Source organism: Rhinolophus sinicus, chromosome 2 (assembly GCF_057876585.1).
Source record: "Rhinolophus sinicus isolate RSI-liver-muscle chromosome 2, RSI-T2T, whole genome shotgun sequence".
In the NCBI taxonomy this organism is placed as follows: Eukaryota; Metazoa; Chordata; class Mammalia; order Chiroptera; family Rhinolophidae; genus Rhinolophus; species Rhinolophus sinicus.
In genome coordinates, this window is record NC_142502.1 from 174,385,539 (window position 1) to 174,402,365 (window position 16,827).

Sequence of the window (16,827 nt, forward strand, 5' to 3'; positions counted from 1 at the left end):
TGTTTATTGAATACTTCCCTGTGTATTAGGTAGTATACTAGGCTCTGTGCATATGTAATTCCTGCCTTGTGGAGTTGACATTCTGATGGGGGAGACAGACAGAAAACGAGTAAACAGGGGCTGACAAAGAGGATAACAGAGGCCTGCTCTGGGTGGGGAACGCACAAGAGGCTTCTTGGAGGAGGTGGCATTTGAGACCTAAAGGAACGGAAGAGCTGGCTCTGTGAGGTGCGAGGGGAAGGGGTGGCGGAGAACGTTCTAGGCAGAGGAAATAGCACAAGCAGGGCCCTGGCGTTTTGGGCAGAATGAAAGACCAGTATGCCCAGAGTACAATGAGCAAGGGAGAAAGTGTGGTCAGTCGAGGCTGGGAGGGAAGCAGGGTTCCAATCGCACAGGACCTTGCAGGTCCCGGCCCAAAGTGGGTTGAATTCTGAGTACGCTGGGAAGCCATTGAAGGTTTCTATGCAGAGTAACGATTTGATGCGGATTAAAAGGGCAGCAATGGAGACAAGACAGATCCAGGATGTATGTTGGAGATAGAATCAGTAGGGTTTGCTGATGGATGGAAGGCGTGGAGAAAGGGAAGGAACTGAGAGGCTCAAGGAAGACCTCCCTGAAGCCTGGTGATGGGCGTGTCAGTTCCTTGGATGGGGAAGACTTGGGAAGCATCGGCTTAGGATGCATGGAGGTCAAGTTCCAGGTGAGATGCTGAGGTGCCTGGAGCCTGGATGAAGGAGGTGCAGGCTGCAGACACAAAGGTGGGAAGGGTGTTGAGAGCAGAACCTGGGGCATTTAAGTCCATGGAAACTGATGAGCTGGGGCAGGGAGCAGGGGGTGGAGAAGCGAGGGGGAGGAGCGACAGGGCAAAGGCAGAGACCAAGGCCCAGGATCGTGTCCACAGAAACCCCAACATTTTTGGGCCTCGTAGAAAGGAGTGCCAGGCAGCAGGGCCTGAGAAGAAGCCAGGAGAAGAAGAGTGGGGTCTTAGGGAGTAGGTTTTCTGGTGAGAAGGGCCACCCAGCCCTGCGGAAGCTGAATTCATTGAGACATACTCATTGCATTCTACATACTGGAGGTAGCTGGTGGCTTTTCTATGAGGAGCTTCTGTGGGGGTGGTGAGGTGGCTGGGAGCCAGTCTGTGGGGAGGAGGGGAGGGAGTGGAGACCGAAAGACCAAGGGACGACCAGTCCACCCAGCATGACTGGCCGGACTGCTCTCCTGTCTGTCTGATTAGTAGAGAGAAGGCATATGGACGGACCTATGGGCACCAGGAAGGGAGCTGAAAAGTGGTGAATTTCCACCACCTGGGGCGTTTCACTAGCATCCTCTTTTGCCTTTACCCCAGGCCTACAACGGAAGGTGTTATCCTGTTACATTGTGTGAGAGTTTACTCTAGAGAAAGTTCAAAACAACGTGGGGGTTTGGCGACTTGATTGTTTCAGTTCCTTCTGGATCCAGGAAGGCAGAGATTACTCTCCTGGAAAAGCCTGGAAAAGGGGCAGCCAGTCCAAGGTCTGGGAGGAGAGAGGGACTTGACCCTGAGCATTAAGTGTGGTCTTTGGGATGAAAATTGAGAACTGGGGCTATTGCCCTATCTGGTCAAGTGCCCCAACCACTGGAGGGGCACCCCTTGTGATGCATGGTGCTGTTTCTGCCCTCTCTTAGTCCTGGGGTCAGAAGCTAGACATAACTTTTCGACCTGCAGAAGCTTCTAGAAATTCTGTGGTCCTCAAACTGTGCTCCCTTGAAGAAGCAGTATGGGGGCTTGTCCTCAGTTGCGATAAAAAAGGGGATCTTTTCTGAACCGCCAGGAAAATTAAGATAATAGATACATTTTCTCAATTTGAAGTTTTCTACTAAAATTTAAAAACTTGTTTATCAGGAACCTCTTTTAACACCCATAGAAGTAGAGAGAGTAGTATAATGAACGCCCATGAACATATCACTGAGTTTCAACATTCATCGAAAGCTTTTCTAGAAAAATCTTAAACCTTTGGCATCTGCTTTGCCACCCCCCAACCAATATAGGTAATCAATGCGTATTAACAGAAAAACTTCAAAAGTTTATTTGATTTATAAAATATTTTAGGTATGTGCCACTTGAGCTATAGAGACCTACCAACACAATGTCTTTTCTGCTGGTAAAATTGTTCCTCACTCATATGCTCTAACTAAAGATACCTGTAAGGAATTCCATGACTTGCAGTGCAAGTGTTAGAACTGTTGATCCCCCCTATTTTCAGATGAGGGGTCTGGCGCTGCCATTATATGTTGGCCACAAGCTCACACAGCACACAAGGAATGGACTCGAATGGAATTAGAATTCACGCTTCCTACTGCCACGTGGGGCCTGGCCCCAAGACCACACTTATCCCTCTGGGGCTCTGCTGGGGGGGAGGGGAAGGCTAGCGGCAGGTAACAAGAATGTTGGGGAAACATAGGTCGCTTTCAAGATTCCCTAGTGTCCCTTTTAGACTAGAGAGTAGTAACTGTCGCCATCAGGCTCGTTTTCTAAGTGGCTTACCAAGGAGAAAGAAATCCTTCCTCCCTTCACAGTCTCATCTTGGTTCTCTGGCATATGACCCTTTCTTCTGAAACCGCCTCCTAAGGCCTTCCTGCCCTTGTCCCTGAGCTCTTCCCCATTTCCTCCAACTGCATCTCCTCAGCATCCTCTTCTGCCCCTCATCTGTGGCATCCCCAGATCTCTGCCCCCACTCTCTGCCTGTTTTGAGCCCCTATGACCCACCCTCCTTCCCCAAAAGACGTCTCCCCTCCTGCTGTTTCCCAGGCAGTGTCACTTGAAGGTCCAGCCAGCATTTCCTGACCTCAGCAGGAGAAACCTGCTCATTAAAAGTTCCTGCAGGGCACCGTTCTGAGCTGACACCCAGTGCCCTCCATGTCTGAGCGCTGTGTAAGATCCTGGGGCTACTGGAAGCCTCGAGGACTCTTACTTGTCCCGCGATAGGATGAGGGTTCCGGGCACCTCAGGAAGAGCGTCACCTGAGGGGTCATCCACACCAGCAAGAGGTGGCTTTTGGCTTTTAAAGGATGAACTGGAATTTAGGGAGGGGGAGGAAGGGCATTGCAGGAAGGGGTGTTCAGCACCCACAAAGGTTCTGAGGCCCAACACTGCACGGCCTTTTCAGGAATGGAAGTTGGTGGTGGTGGAGCATTGGGAATGGGGGCTGAGAGCAGCAGGAAGGTGCCTGGGAACGGGGTGGGGCCGAGGCTGGGTATGAGGGCTGTGTGCCCTGCTGTGGGGCTCCTGCCAGACCCTGTCTATCCCTGCCCCTTCCCTGGTCCACGCGCCCAAATGTCTTCCTGGGCTTAATTTCCTTTCCCCTTGACCACCCTTGTCAGTCAGTCCACAGTAATTTGGGTGAGAGCTACTCTTTACTTTTCTGTGCATCCCAGATAACCTACTTCCCAGGCTTTCCTCTCCCCTCCAAAATAAAATAAAACTTAAGAAGACTTAGAATATCACAAAAATATCACCACTTTGGGTGGTGAGCACACAATTGCTTATATAGATGGATGATAAAGTTGTACACTTGAAATGTGCATAATGTTATTGACCAATGTTAGCCCCAATAAACTTAATTTTTTAAAAAAAAAATCACAAAATGAAATTTAAAATCAGTGGATGAGGAAAATGAGGCATGTCTTCCTTCCCTGGGGCGGAAGTGGGAATTTCTGCTAGGGTTGGGAAGTTGTTGTCGCTGCACCTCTTAACTAATCCTTTTAGGGAGTCAACTCTGCTTCGATTATGACCAGGCCCTGCTCTAGAACCTGCAATGGCTCCCTATTGTTTCCCCTATCACATCAGAAATCCTCTGGCTGTTTCTCACTGTGACCTCCACAATCGCCCACCCCACTTCACTACTATTCTCTAATGTGAGGGACCTGTTTCCCCATTATACTTGACATGCGTCTTCCTTTCTCCCTGCCTTTGTTCCTACTATGCTTTTCCCTATCCATTCAGGGTTGAGGCCAAGAGCTGCTGCCTCTTCCGTGAAGCTCTCTAGGATTTCTCTAGTTTACACTGACCTCCTCCTTTCTCTGCACCCCTGTAGCCCCTACTGATAATATTGTTGGACTTAGCACTCAATTTCATAGTGTATTTTTCACTATTTTTTATGTGTTAATCATGTCTTCCCCCGTTGTGCCCACCCTGGTACTGGGCAGGGAGAACAGGCTCAGTGAATACCGACCTACCTGTTGGTTGGCTAAGCAGTTAGGAGGTTGGTGAATAGGGGACTCTTTCTCAGAGAGCTTGGCCTTTGGATTTCCACCTTGACGGCTCGACCCTTGGTTTCCAGGGGTGCTGACTGGTTCATCTGGAGAATAGCCTGGGGCCAGGGGACCTATGTGGGCAGGCCCCCAGAGGCAGAGTGGTGCCCGGACTCGTCTCCACCCTGCGCTCCTGCTGTGCCCACTGGGTCTGCGCTGTGCTGGAGCAGAGGAGAGCCTTCTCGGTCCTGGAAGAGCTGGCCCAGGTTGGGCGGTGGGAGGGCAGAGGTGAGGCAATTTGTCCTCCTAAAGGAAGGCAAGTCCAGGGCTCCTCTTTCTATCAATGCTCAGAACAAGGGGACCCGAGGGAGTGCTTTAGGGGGTTTGGGAAGGGCTCCTCACAGGTGGTACTTCATTGGTCCTCCACACCCGAGGCAGAGGGTGCAGAGGCCAGCCGAGCAGTTGAAACAGTCATCCAGCCAGAAGGGCCATGGACTGTTTGTATCACTACTTAATGGTTTGTGGATTCAGCGGTAGCCCGTGATATTATGGCTCTCTCAGTAATCTCTTCACCCCAACCTGATTCTAAATTACTACAAGGCAATCAGGCTGATCTAGGAGCTGGTATCTTTCCTGGTTCCTAACCTGAAGAGAAGGACTCGTGCATCCTTACACTTCTTAGATGCTTTATACATATGAAATAATGATGATAAATAATCTGGTCTAAATATCATAGTCACCCTTCCCCTCCCATCCTTTCCCCTCCCCCAACCCACACTCAGATACAACCCCTCCCTTCCCTCCCTGCAGGCTGCCCAGCAGGTAGCAATACTTGACATTCCAGAAGGGAAGGGTGCCTTTGGAGGTTACTTCAACTGCTGACTCAGCCTCTTATTGGATGTGGGACCTTAGGCATCACTTAACCTCACCAAGCTGAGGTCCCTCCACTGTGGCTAGACTTGGCTGTACTCGGCTCTCGGCTCTCGCAAGCGTGTCTCAGCTCCAGCAAAGCATCACTCACCGGTTTGTTTTCTGCCTCTACCCACCCAGAGCTTGTTCAATGCTGGCACTCTGAGTACCTCTGCCCCCAGTGCTGGCATTCGGGAGGGACTAGATAAAGGTTTGCTGAATGAATAATTCTGATATCAGAGTTGTGTGGGTTAATAAGGTAATGCATAACATTTAAAGCTCCTAGCACAGGGCTAACATTTAGCAGGAGCTCAATCATTTTTTAAAATGATTTTAAATTACATAAGTTTTACGCAGATACATTCTTACTGTAAAAAACCCCGCCCCCCTCTCAATTTTAATTCCTCCACCAGAGGTACCTGATGCTATCAGTTTGGTGTACATATGACATGATTTTTTTCTATCCATCTATATGTGTGTGCGTAAATATATAATTGCTTTTTTCTTTCTTTTTTTTATGTAAGTGGAACTGCACTAGTTTCATTTTACAGCTTGGTTTTTCACTTACAGTAGGTCTGGGCAATCTAGCCATGTAATTATTGTTATATTTCTCCATATGGATTACCATGATTTTATTTAACCGTTCTCTTCTTGGTGGGCATTTGTGTTGTTTACAATATTTTACTGCGTAAGCGTTGCAGCAGTGAACATCCTCGGTCATGCCTCTTTGTGCATCTGTGTTTTTCTAGAAAGAGAAATGCTGGGTCGTAGGGAACATGTATTTTGCATTTTATAAAATCTGCCAAATTGCCCTCCAAAAAGAGCAGCGCCAGTTTATGCTCCCATAACAGGGTATGAGAAGACTCCCACCTTTGCCAACATCAATATTTTGCTAATCTAATGGGTGGGAAAAAAACAAACAAACGGTATCTTGTTATGATTTTAATTGGCATTTCCCAGATAATAAGTGAGGCTGGACATCTTTTCATATGTTTATTGGCCATTTGGGTTGCTGCTGCTTCTGTGAGCCGAGCAAATGTTGCTTCCTCTTGCTTATAACCCTGCAGTCTCAGCAGACTCTGCTTGCTGTCTGCCCTGGGAAGGATAGTCTGTGGCTGTCCAGAGGGTCCTCTCCTGCTGTGCTATATTCCATTTAGTAAGCCATCACTACACACCTAAGTAGGGGGCGTTGTGCTGGGGGCTTTGGGAATAGATGAATTAAGTGTGATCTCCTGGGCTTTACTACAGGAGACATGAGAAATGGCAATGCAAAGTAGACCATTAAGGACGACACCAAATTATTAGCCAGGGATGTGGGTGGCAGTTTAGGGTATTCTGACTGGCAGACATTCCTCACGTATGCACCATATATAAACTAAGGAAAACCTGAATGTTTGCAGGGTGGCCTCAAAAATAACATCAGCCTTTAAAGAAAGGATGCCATTTGGAGCAAGCATGACAAGTATACTTTGCCAAGAGGTTGGGCACGTTTCAAAGGAACTCCTGTGACAGCCTGGAACCCATAGTGACATCTAGGGCTGTTGGCCTTTCGGATAGGCTGTGAAATTGTCATCATAGAAGCTCTCCATTTTCTCCCAAATAGATGGGCTGTTTGCACACTGGAGTGTTCACTTCATCTGGGAACACAGAGAGAAAAGCTCTCAGAACAACCCCCACTTTTTAGTGGTAAGAAAGCAAGCAGTGGGGAGGGTTATAGTAAATTGCCCAGGGTCCGGCATCTGGCCACAGCAAAGTCTGAACCACGCCAAAGGGGAAGGACTTTACCGAGCACCTGCTACATGCCAGGCATTGTGCCAAGAGCACTAACTTTCATCACAATCCTTAACTAGGATAAAGTTAATTCGTATTTCGGGACCCATAAAATGGAGGCCGCCCCAGTGGCCCGGCCCACATCACAGGCCCAAACCTAACTCACCTGCTGTTACGGGAAACACCTGTCAAGAAAACAACACAGACACCAATCACGGTCCTCCGATTCAGCTTTAGCTAGCTTACCTTACCCTAGAAAATAGGACCTGCTAGCCTTATAAGGAAATCCCCGACTTCCCAGCCAATCCAGCCTTGTTTCCGCGGCAGCTCTTCTAATGCCCTGTAAAACTCACTCTTGCCCAAAATCCCCCAGGAAGAATGTCCCACTGCTTGTGAGGCACTGTTCTCCCCCCAATCCATGGATTGTTCTCCCTTGAATAAAGACCATCAAACTCATTACTAAATTGGATTATTTTTGTCATTTGACAGACAGATGATCCGCAATTACTATTAAGAACTATTTTTATCCCTATTTTACTGTTAGGAATCTGAGATCCCGTCTAGCTAAGTAGGTAAGAGCCCCATGGAAATTCTTGTGGAGAGGCTACATGGGCAAAACTGGGCTTCAGATCTCATGCTGCTTCTGTTTTGCACCCAAATGATTCAACTAGAACTAAGTCTTTCTGGTTTTCAGTCTTGGCTTCTCCTGCAACTGAAGTATGGGGTTAGAAGAGAGGGGTGGGGCTGGCCCAGCACTCCAGCCACCCGCCGCCTCTCCTGGCTTCTGCAGCTATGGGTGTTCAGGCCGCTCCATTTTTGCCAGGTTTGGGTTCTTTATTTATTTATTTATTTTTAAATTTTTTTTAAAGATTTTATTGGGGAAGGGGAACAGGACTTTATTGGGGAACAGTGTGTAGTTCCAGGACTTTTTCCAAGTCAAGTTGTCGTCCTTTCAATCCTAATCGTGGAGGGCGCAGCTCGGCTCCAGGTCCAGTTGCCATTGTCAGTTGCAGGGGGCACAGCCCACTATCCCTTGCGGGAGTCGAACATGGCAACCTTGTGGTTGAGAGCCCACTGGCCCATGTGGGAATCGAACTGGCAGCCTTCGGAGTTAGGAGCACAGAGCTCTAACCACCTGAACCACCGGGCTGGCCCCAGGTTTGGGTTCTTCAAAGCCCTTAGGACGGGTCCCCCTGCTCCACTCATTTGGTCCCGAGCCCTTACCCTTGAATTGTTGTTTTCTCATGATCATACGAGTATGTTTGATGTTGTGAGATTGGATTAACGGAATGTTGGAATGAGATTCAGGCGTCCTCAGTGCTGCTCTCAGTTTCTGCCCTTGATCAATTTCTCCTCTCTGCACTTTAGTTTCCTCATTTGTAATGTGATAGAAATAGTTTAGACAACTCCAGAGATCCTAGAATTTCATAATTTGGGGGGCAGAGGACTGGAATCAGGATCTGTAGCTCCCTTGGTCTCTTATATCCTATACTACCTTGTCCACAAACGCTAAGTTAAATATTTAGTGAATTCGCAGGCCTCACATATATGCCTCTCCTGGAGGCACATACATAAAGCATCCTTTCAAAGTTCTTAAAAAAAAAAAAATCATCAAATTCACTTTCAATGCTGGAGTGTAGTGTTCCTTTCCTCTTCACTGCTGTCCCATTTCCTTCTGTGTCGTTTTATGCCTGGATCAGAAAGCTGGGACACGATGCTCATCTTTACACACTAGACTTAGGCATGAGGGAGGGGCTTGAATTCATCACTGAAGAGGTGATGTTGTGAAGTGTGCCCATCCTCTGACACGCACAGCTTCCGGCCGCATTTTCTTAGCTTGGATTCACATCCCTGCTTCTGGCTTTGGTCCCCATCTACCTAGATCTGCCCCTTCCTGCTACTTTTCACTAATCACACAATCATTCGTTCATTATTTCAAAGAGTTGTCGAATCTTAACTGAGCACATACTTAAAGATTACCATGACACCCAAAGTGTCTGGGTGTCTACCGCCTTCCAACATTTTCTAGACACTACAGAAACAAATTTAAAGGAAAGTCAGAATCCCGCCCTGGGATGCCACCCTCCCCTGGGAGAGATAGGCATGTAAGTGTATAAATTGCGCTGCAACCCAGTAAGGGCCGTTGCAGAAATATGAGGAACGGGGCTCTGGGAGCAAATGACTAGTTTTGCCCCAGGACCTTGGGGAAGGCTTGCCTAAGAAGAGACGTCGTGCAGGCCCGCCACAGGAACAGGAGTTTGCCTGATGGGGGCAGTGGGGAAGGGCATTGAGTGGGATCCTAAGGTACAGGTGGTCTAAGAAATCTCTGGGAGTTTGGAGTCTAGAGTGCCTCCAGATTTCTTGCATATTTAGTTCAACTTTTAGAAGCATTTTCATAGCACTTTCTAGGAGGCAGACAATGGAAAGATAGACTGGTGATGCTGTCTCTGCTTTGTTCTAAATACCAGACCATTTGTGAAGGAAACACCCCTGGGATGTTCAAGCTTCAGTTGGTCGGCCGGACTCTGGGACTTTGTTAAGGAGCCAATATACTAGATGAAGGAGTTAACAGACTTGAACTCAGTACTTACTAAATACACACAGCACTGTGCTGCTCCTGGAGGAGCCGGCTGGACACTGTCCTAGAGGCACAGGTTGCCTCGTGGAGGAGGCGGGAGTGTGTAGTGTTCACCCAGAGCCTCATCATCGGGTGGATGTGCTTCTGGCACAGACAGTGGTGAGCACAGAGGAGGGCCAGGGAACTCCCAGAAAGCTTCCTGGAGGAGGTGTCCTTTGAGAATTCCACTAGGGATAAATAAGGAAGGCATTTCAGGGAAAGGAACTAAGGGCAAAGAGAAGGAGGCATGAAACTTCTGGGTTTAGGGAACAGCAAGAGATCTCTAAGTAGGGTGTGAGAGTTGGGGAGGCTTCCTGTCGATGAGAAATGTCAGCTTCATTGTGCCGTCAGTGTGCAGTAGGGAACGGGAATGAGAGCACTGGAAGTGTATTATAGGACGATAACGCCGACAGCATTGTAAGGGGCCCAGAGAACGGACGTTTAGAGCAAGACCAGTGGGGGGCAATACCTTCGGCTTTGCTGAGGGCCAGGTCATGGGAGCTAGGCTTGATAGAATTGATAAAACTTGTCTCTGGTTGGAGGGAAGATAGAAACCTGCTGGTGTTTGGGGAATGGTGGAGGGTATCATTATGTGAGCTAGGGAATCCTGGAGGAAGAGCAGGTTTGGGCAGGAAGGTGGTGTGACTGCTCATTTTCTTAAGGATGTATTTTGAGGAACCGAATCTCTTAATTTTAATAAAGTCCAATTTATCCATTTTTTTTCTTTTATTGGCTAGTGTGTATATGTGTGTATTGCTAAGAATTCTCTGCCTATCCCAAGGTCATGATATTCTCTTAGGAGGGAGTAGACTTTCTTTTTTTCCCCCTTCTTCCGCCTCCCCCGCCCCACTCCGGTTCAAGCCGTTGTTTCTCAGTCTAGTTGTGTAGGACACAGCTCCCTGGCCCATGAGCCTTGTGCTCCCCCACCGGCTGTCGGCCACCAGTCGTCGGTCGGTCGCTCACAGCAGCTCATGGCAGCTCTTGCCGGCTGTCGGCTGCTCACGCTGGCCACCGGCCCCTCACGTTGGCACACAGTAGCCCGCAGCAGCACTCAGCAACCTGTGGCAGCTCCCGCCAACTTCCGGCTGCTCATGGCAGCCCAGCTCCAGGCAGACCTGAGCAGCCCAGCTCTAAGAAGAGCTGTTGCTCACTGCCCCATGTAGGAATTGAACCGGCGACCTCGGCGTTAGGAGCACGGCGCTCCAACCACCTGAGCCACCAGGCCGGCCTGGGTAGACTTTTGACTTAGGTTTTGGACAAGCTGCTTTTGAGAAGCCAGCAGGGTGGCTGTCCATGGGGAGAGGGTTAGCTGGCAGCTCAAAAGATGGGCCTGGAACCAGACTCGTCATCCACATGGAGGGCAAGTGCTGGCTGGAGAGAGGGAAGAGCCTGAAGCAGGGGAGCAGCCCTGCCTTGCGAGGAGCAGGATAGGGAGGGCCAGGGACTTGGGGTGTCTGAGAGCAGCTGGCATCCAGGAAAGGCTCTGGAAGGAGTCCCAGAACCAATTAGAGACCCACTCAAGTCCCCCTTTCCACCTGCCTGTGGAGACCTCTCTAACCCGCTTCAGATCTCTGTGGCCACCCTGGTCCTTCACCGCTCGATTTACACTCTCCCTGCCAACGGTGTGTGTGAATTTCAGCAGTTTTCTGACTTGCCATTCTTTCATAACAACCCTTCACAGATGCTCTATGACTGTTGCCCTATTCCTTTTTAGTCAATGAATGATGGGCAGTATATTTTAATTTTTCACTTCCAACTCGGATGGATTAAGAACAGAGATAAAACAGTCAGTATCCTGTATATTTGGATCTAGATGCTGTTTGAAAGGCAACTTCGTGCGGCAAAAAACCCCCACAAAAAACAGAAATTGAGTTGGATATGCTTTATACATATGAAAGGTGCTATCAAAATTCAGTGTTTCTTAAAGGGTGGGTTTGTGTCTTACTCCAGCAGAATCACCTGGGCAGTGGAATAAAAAGGCACATTCCTGGGCCTCATTCTGAACTGAGGCAGGCAGGATCTCTGGGGCGGGACCTGAAATCTGATTTCCCAGCCAGGTGCCCAGATGGTTCTGTGGTCTGAGAACCATCAAGCTTCGAATGATTTGAAGTAAACCAAATCTGGCACAGAAGAGAGTCCCCCAAAGATGTGTTTATTGTATCACCTACCACCCTGTCACCCACATGGGGTGGGGGTGGCGGGTGTCACTGCACACTGGGATCACGGGGGGGGGGGGGGGGCAGGGGGGGAGTTTTTTTGTAACCGACACCACCTGGGCCCCTCCTTTGGAGTCCTTAGATCTGGAGTCGAGTGAAGGGCTGCGGCCCAGATCTTTCTAAAGCTCTCCAGGTGAATCTAAGGTACAGTCAAGGTTGAGACTCCCCTCTTGAATCTCGAATCAAGGAGAAGGATGGGTTCTAAGGCAGGCACAGCTAGGGAACCGTTTCCAAGCCTGGGTGGGGCGAGAGGCCGGAAAGGACTTGGTACAGGAATTCAAATTTTCCCTTTGGGATGGAGATGGTAGGCGTTCCTGCTGTTTTCAGCTGTCCTTTACTGCAATGCTCTGCCTGAATCTGAATGGTGGTCCCTGAGGCCCCTCCCTTTGACCCCTGGAGCCTGGGGAAAGGGCCTGGGGGAGGGGAAAGTAGCCCAGGCCTTTAGGGTTTACGAGGTTCCTTCTGACCCACATCCCCCTGCAAGTATGAAATTAATACTTCTCTCTAGGGTCCGGTTTCTAAAGCGAAGTGACAACATCGACATGTCCTCAAGCAAACTTGTCATAAGGTTCTTTCCACCTCTCAAATGTTCCGCCCCCCCGACTTCCTTTGATCTTATCTGTAATATTAAGCAGGTATTTGCGGTCCCATTAGACTGAAGGTCTTGTCATCAGCTGTGACCCCCTGCTCAGCCCTAGATGTTACAGCCTCCTCCTTCTGTTGATTTTCCTGGTCAGGAGCACGCCAGCCCCCACCGCTGGTCCCCTCCCAGATGCCACACGCCACTCACTAACAGGTGGAGCTGTGCACCTAGCAGCACACGTAGCAGCTCCGGGAGGGGGGATGAAAGTGACCCGGAGGGGAGATTGGGGTTTGGGAAGAAGCTTTCCCCGTATGGAGCCGGCCAGGGATTGTAGGGAAAGAGAAGGCAGCAGATGGGCGCAGTGAGGAAGAGGCTGGCAGCTGAAGTTCCACAAGCCTAGGGCAGGTCTGGCCAGTTGGGGCTTTCATGCACACACCATTAGGAAGCGTAGTGGTGACTGGGAGAGAATGGGGAAACTGGGGAGGAGTGAGGGTTGCTTGTGATGGAGGCGGGAGAGATGAAGTGAGGGGTCAGCGGAAAGGTGGTTCCCTGATCCCTCATTTTCTCTCTTGGTCAGAATTTATCTGAGGGGATCGTAGAGCAGGCGCCAAGCAGCTCCTCCTCCCTAGCAGCTAGGCAGACAGCTGTGCTTGTGCTTCTCAGCCTCCCTTCACCGCCAGGAAGCAGATGCAATTGCAGATACCCCCAGAAATCTGGCCATTCCTGTCTGAGACAGCAGGGAGGTTGCGCCATTCCTACTTCACCCTCTTCCTCCCTTGAGTGTCCCTGCCTTTGCGGATCCCGGCCTCCCCGAATTGCCTTCAGCACACAGAGAAAGCATCTTGACCACATAATTTACCAGCTGATGGCATGGTGTCTTGGATGAGGGCTGCGGTTCCATGTGTGGTGGGTCTTGGGCTCACAGTTGGGCTGTGAGTAACAGAAGGGTGGAGGCCTGTCTCCACCGTGCCCTCTGCCTCCTCAGTGTCCTCCCCTGGCCTGGCTCTGGCAGGTGCTCAGGAGGCTTAGTGCTCCTGGATCCTAGCGTTTAAGTGTGTTGCAGGCAGGCTCAGCGGTGGGTGCCAGCCTCTTCGGGTTCTAAAACTCTACTGGCATGGGGGTGGGGTCCCCCTGCCCTATGGCGTCTGCCTAAATGCTGCGCCCAAGTTTGGGATGATGGCACAGAGCCCAGCTAGGCCAGCACACTGCGGGTTGCCATGGTGACCCTTTTGCTTTCCCTCCGAAGGAAGATGGATTTCTCTTTCAGTCCAAATTGTCTGCCTGGGCTGCCTCCATTCTATATACTCTGGGAACCAGACTGCCCAGCCCCACTACCTTCCACTTCTGCCATAAGGGACAGCTTGTTGAGAGGCTCGTTTTTGTATCACAATCCAGTATCGGACAACAGCATGTTCTGGCTTGAAGCGGGAGCAGGAGGCAAAGGCCCTGGAGCTGGGACCTCACCCCAGACGTGCACTGAGAGAGATTCCCTCTGCATCTCCTACCTACCCCACCCCTCTCCAAACCACTTCCTCTTCAATTAATGGCTTTGCCCCTTTGGGTGGGCTCTCCCCCTCTAGGCATCAGTTTCCTCAGTTGGAAGAGGGCTAGCCAGGGCCATTAGTGGTTTCCACACCTGGCTCATATCACAATTACCCAGGGAGGTTTTATTAGGTTCCTGGGCCGTACCCCAAGCCTGCTGATCTCCATAAGAGAGCTCAGGAATCTATATTTTTAAAAACCCCTTTGGGTCGAGGTTGTAAACCCCAGTGAGTTTGGGCTTCTCGTGGCGATGATCTGTGAGGCTCCTGTGGAGAGAAAAGGAAGCTCTGCCTTGTGCTGGGGACCGACTGGCCTTTCTGGGTTCCCAGGAGCTTCCGAAGCCCCTTGCAGGTTACTCTTGTCAGGAAGTGGGTGTTTCCTGGTCATGCTGGCGAAGCCAAGACCAGGCCCCCACCTTTCCCCACAGAAGACAGGAGAGAGAGAATGACAGGAAGGGGGAATGTTGCCATAACAACCAGCTCTAGGCAGAGGCCTCCCTTCCAGGGGCTGGTACTTCACCCCAGTCATGGTGGTTTCCATGGAAATGGGTTACTGAGGGACAGGGGAAGCATTTGCCCCACTCAGAACATTAGTCAGGAACTGCCAGAAGGCAGACCATCTCCAGGTGGGAGCCTTGGACCCCTGTCAACTTAGGGCCCGCCCCCCACCTCCCATGGCCTCTGCTCTCCCCGGTGCAGGTCTGACACTTTCTCCCTGCTTAGTTGCTCTCTCTGCCACTGGTCTCCCTAGCAACAAGTCCTGCTAACTCCTTGCTGTGGGTTCTGTGGCTATTTTTAGCTTCATTGCCAGCAGCCCAGTCCTGGTCATTTGCTTGCAACCTCCGTGTGGCCTGCATGCAGCAAAATAGGAAGATGAAGATTCCCACCTCTCGGGGAGCCGCAGCCTGGACCTCTTAGCCCATTTAGAATTGTGCTATGGAAAGTAACCTGTCCCCAACTGAGAACTTGGGCAGTGGATTCTGGATGAGGCTCTGGAATGTTGACTTGAGTTCAGCAATCACTGTTTTAATCCTCTACAATTCTGCAAGGAGCTCTGGCCCACACTGCTTCCATATGAAGCTGAATGAGATCCAGTCCCGGCCCTCTAGGAATTTTTAATCTCGTGGAGGAGAAAAATGAGTACTCAGTCACCTTAGCACAGGCAAGAACTGGCAGGTGCTAAGAGAGGATTATAAAGTGCTATGGGAGTGCAGGGGGAGGGGCAGCGTAAATTTTCAGTGGGGGTAGATAAGGGTGAGGGTCCAGACCAGCACTGTCCACTAGAACTTTCTGCAATGCTACCAATGTTCTAAAATCTGTGCCAACTAGTACAGGGGCCCCTGGCCCCAACTGGCTCTTAGACACTTGCACTGTGGCTAGCGCCACTGAGGAACTGAATTGTTATTTTTATTTATTTTACATAGTACCTGCAGCCAATGGCTACCTTACTGAGGTCTAGAGAAAGCTTCATGGTGGAGGTAACGGGTGAGCCGGGCCAGGAGGATAGGCAGGATGGGCTGGTGGGAGTTGAAGGGGAGGGGCAAGGAAACATGAGCAAAGGCACAAAAAACACACGTATTTGGAGAATAGCAAGTGGGTGGGCTGAGTGTAGGCTGTGTGACGTAAGTGTGACAGATTGTGGGGGCTTTGAGTGCCACGCAGAGTGTTGATGTAATCAGCAGGAGTCCGAGGTCTAGTGCCTCGCATGGCATCGAGGCCAAGCCAGAGGTGGGAGGAGGATGGGGGCAGAACAGACATCCCTCTGGATCTCATGGCCGTTGATCTGGATAAAGTCTTCCTGGCCTTGGGGGTCATTGGGCATGTTTGTGTGGCAGCAAAGATGCAGTGTTTTTCCAATGTGTGGCTTTGCAGATGGCTTCCTAGGGATGGTGGCTTCTCTGATTTTGAGTAAAGGGACTCAAGTGGTAAATGTTAAAATCAGTCACACAGGCGTGGCAATGACCACCCGGAACTGTGGGAATGACGGCCCTTTGGTTGGGGATCATGGCCCTCGTGTCTCATCGCAGTTCTGTGAGATGGAAAGTCAAAGTAATGGCACTTATTATGATCACGCTCTGCAGAGACACACGAGAGTGACGTACATACCAGAATGTTAAATTTACCAACTTATTACAGGACGTGTCCTTGCCACACACATCCTCCTACTTGTCCTGCTGTTTTCTGGCAACTTACTGGTATCAGAGTCACTGGAAAATGTAATTAAAATTAGAAGTTTGCTTGATGAATACAGGAGCAGGACTGAGAGAGTCAGGTGTCCTTAGGAGGTATTTTCATCGGGCCTATTGAATCACTCGCTCTCTGCCTGCCAAACAGGAAACGTGCCCTCTCTTTCAGGTCACCCTCTCTTCTGGACCATGCCGGAGACTTTCTCTCCAACACTTCTTTTAGGCTCTTGACATTCACCAGATCTCCTTTTCATCCAGGACTTTCTCCTTTCAACATACTTTTTTAAATAACATTTCCAAGAACCTGGCTATTTTACATGACCCTGCTATTTTAGGTTGTCTACCTTTATCTCAGTCAAAAGACCTAGCCCAGTAATCGCCCTGGGAGGGTTATTCTGGAAGGTTGAGGACATATGTGACCTGAGGATCCTAGAAGGCCACCTGGTTTCTTCCTGACTTTTTACTAAAGTCACCTTTTGCCCTAGATGGGGTCACTTCTGCTTTGGAGTCTTCTCTCTGCCCACAGAGCACAAAGAAGGCACAAATCTCAAGATAGAATAGAAACGGAACTTTTCCTGTCCGATAGCTGCCGCAGAGGGACACAGCTCTCGGTTGGCGAGGGGACACCTTGGAGTTTGGGCTTCTTTTTGCTTAAGTTGGGAGCTGTGTGGAAGAGGTAAGATTGAGCTTCATTTTAAAGAATGAGAATGAGGAAGTTTGGCAGCTGGAGGGAGAGGTTACTTTTTAAGTCAGCCAAGAGAAAGTGAAACCGAGG

The 16,827-nt window shown here is 49.9% G+C and overlaps 1 protein-coding gene across 6 annotated transcripts in view; it reads left to right on the forward strand.

Moving 5' to 3' along the window:
• The window catches only part of DNMT3A (DNA methyltransferase 3 alpha), a 117,563-nt gene that overhangs the window by 75,425 nt on the left and 25,311 nt on the right, over nucleotides 1-16,827 (forward strand). The gene's annotated exons all lie outside the window — the stretch shown is intronic.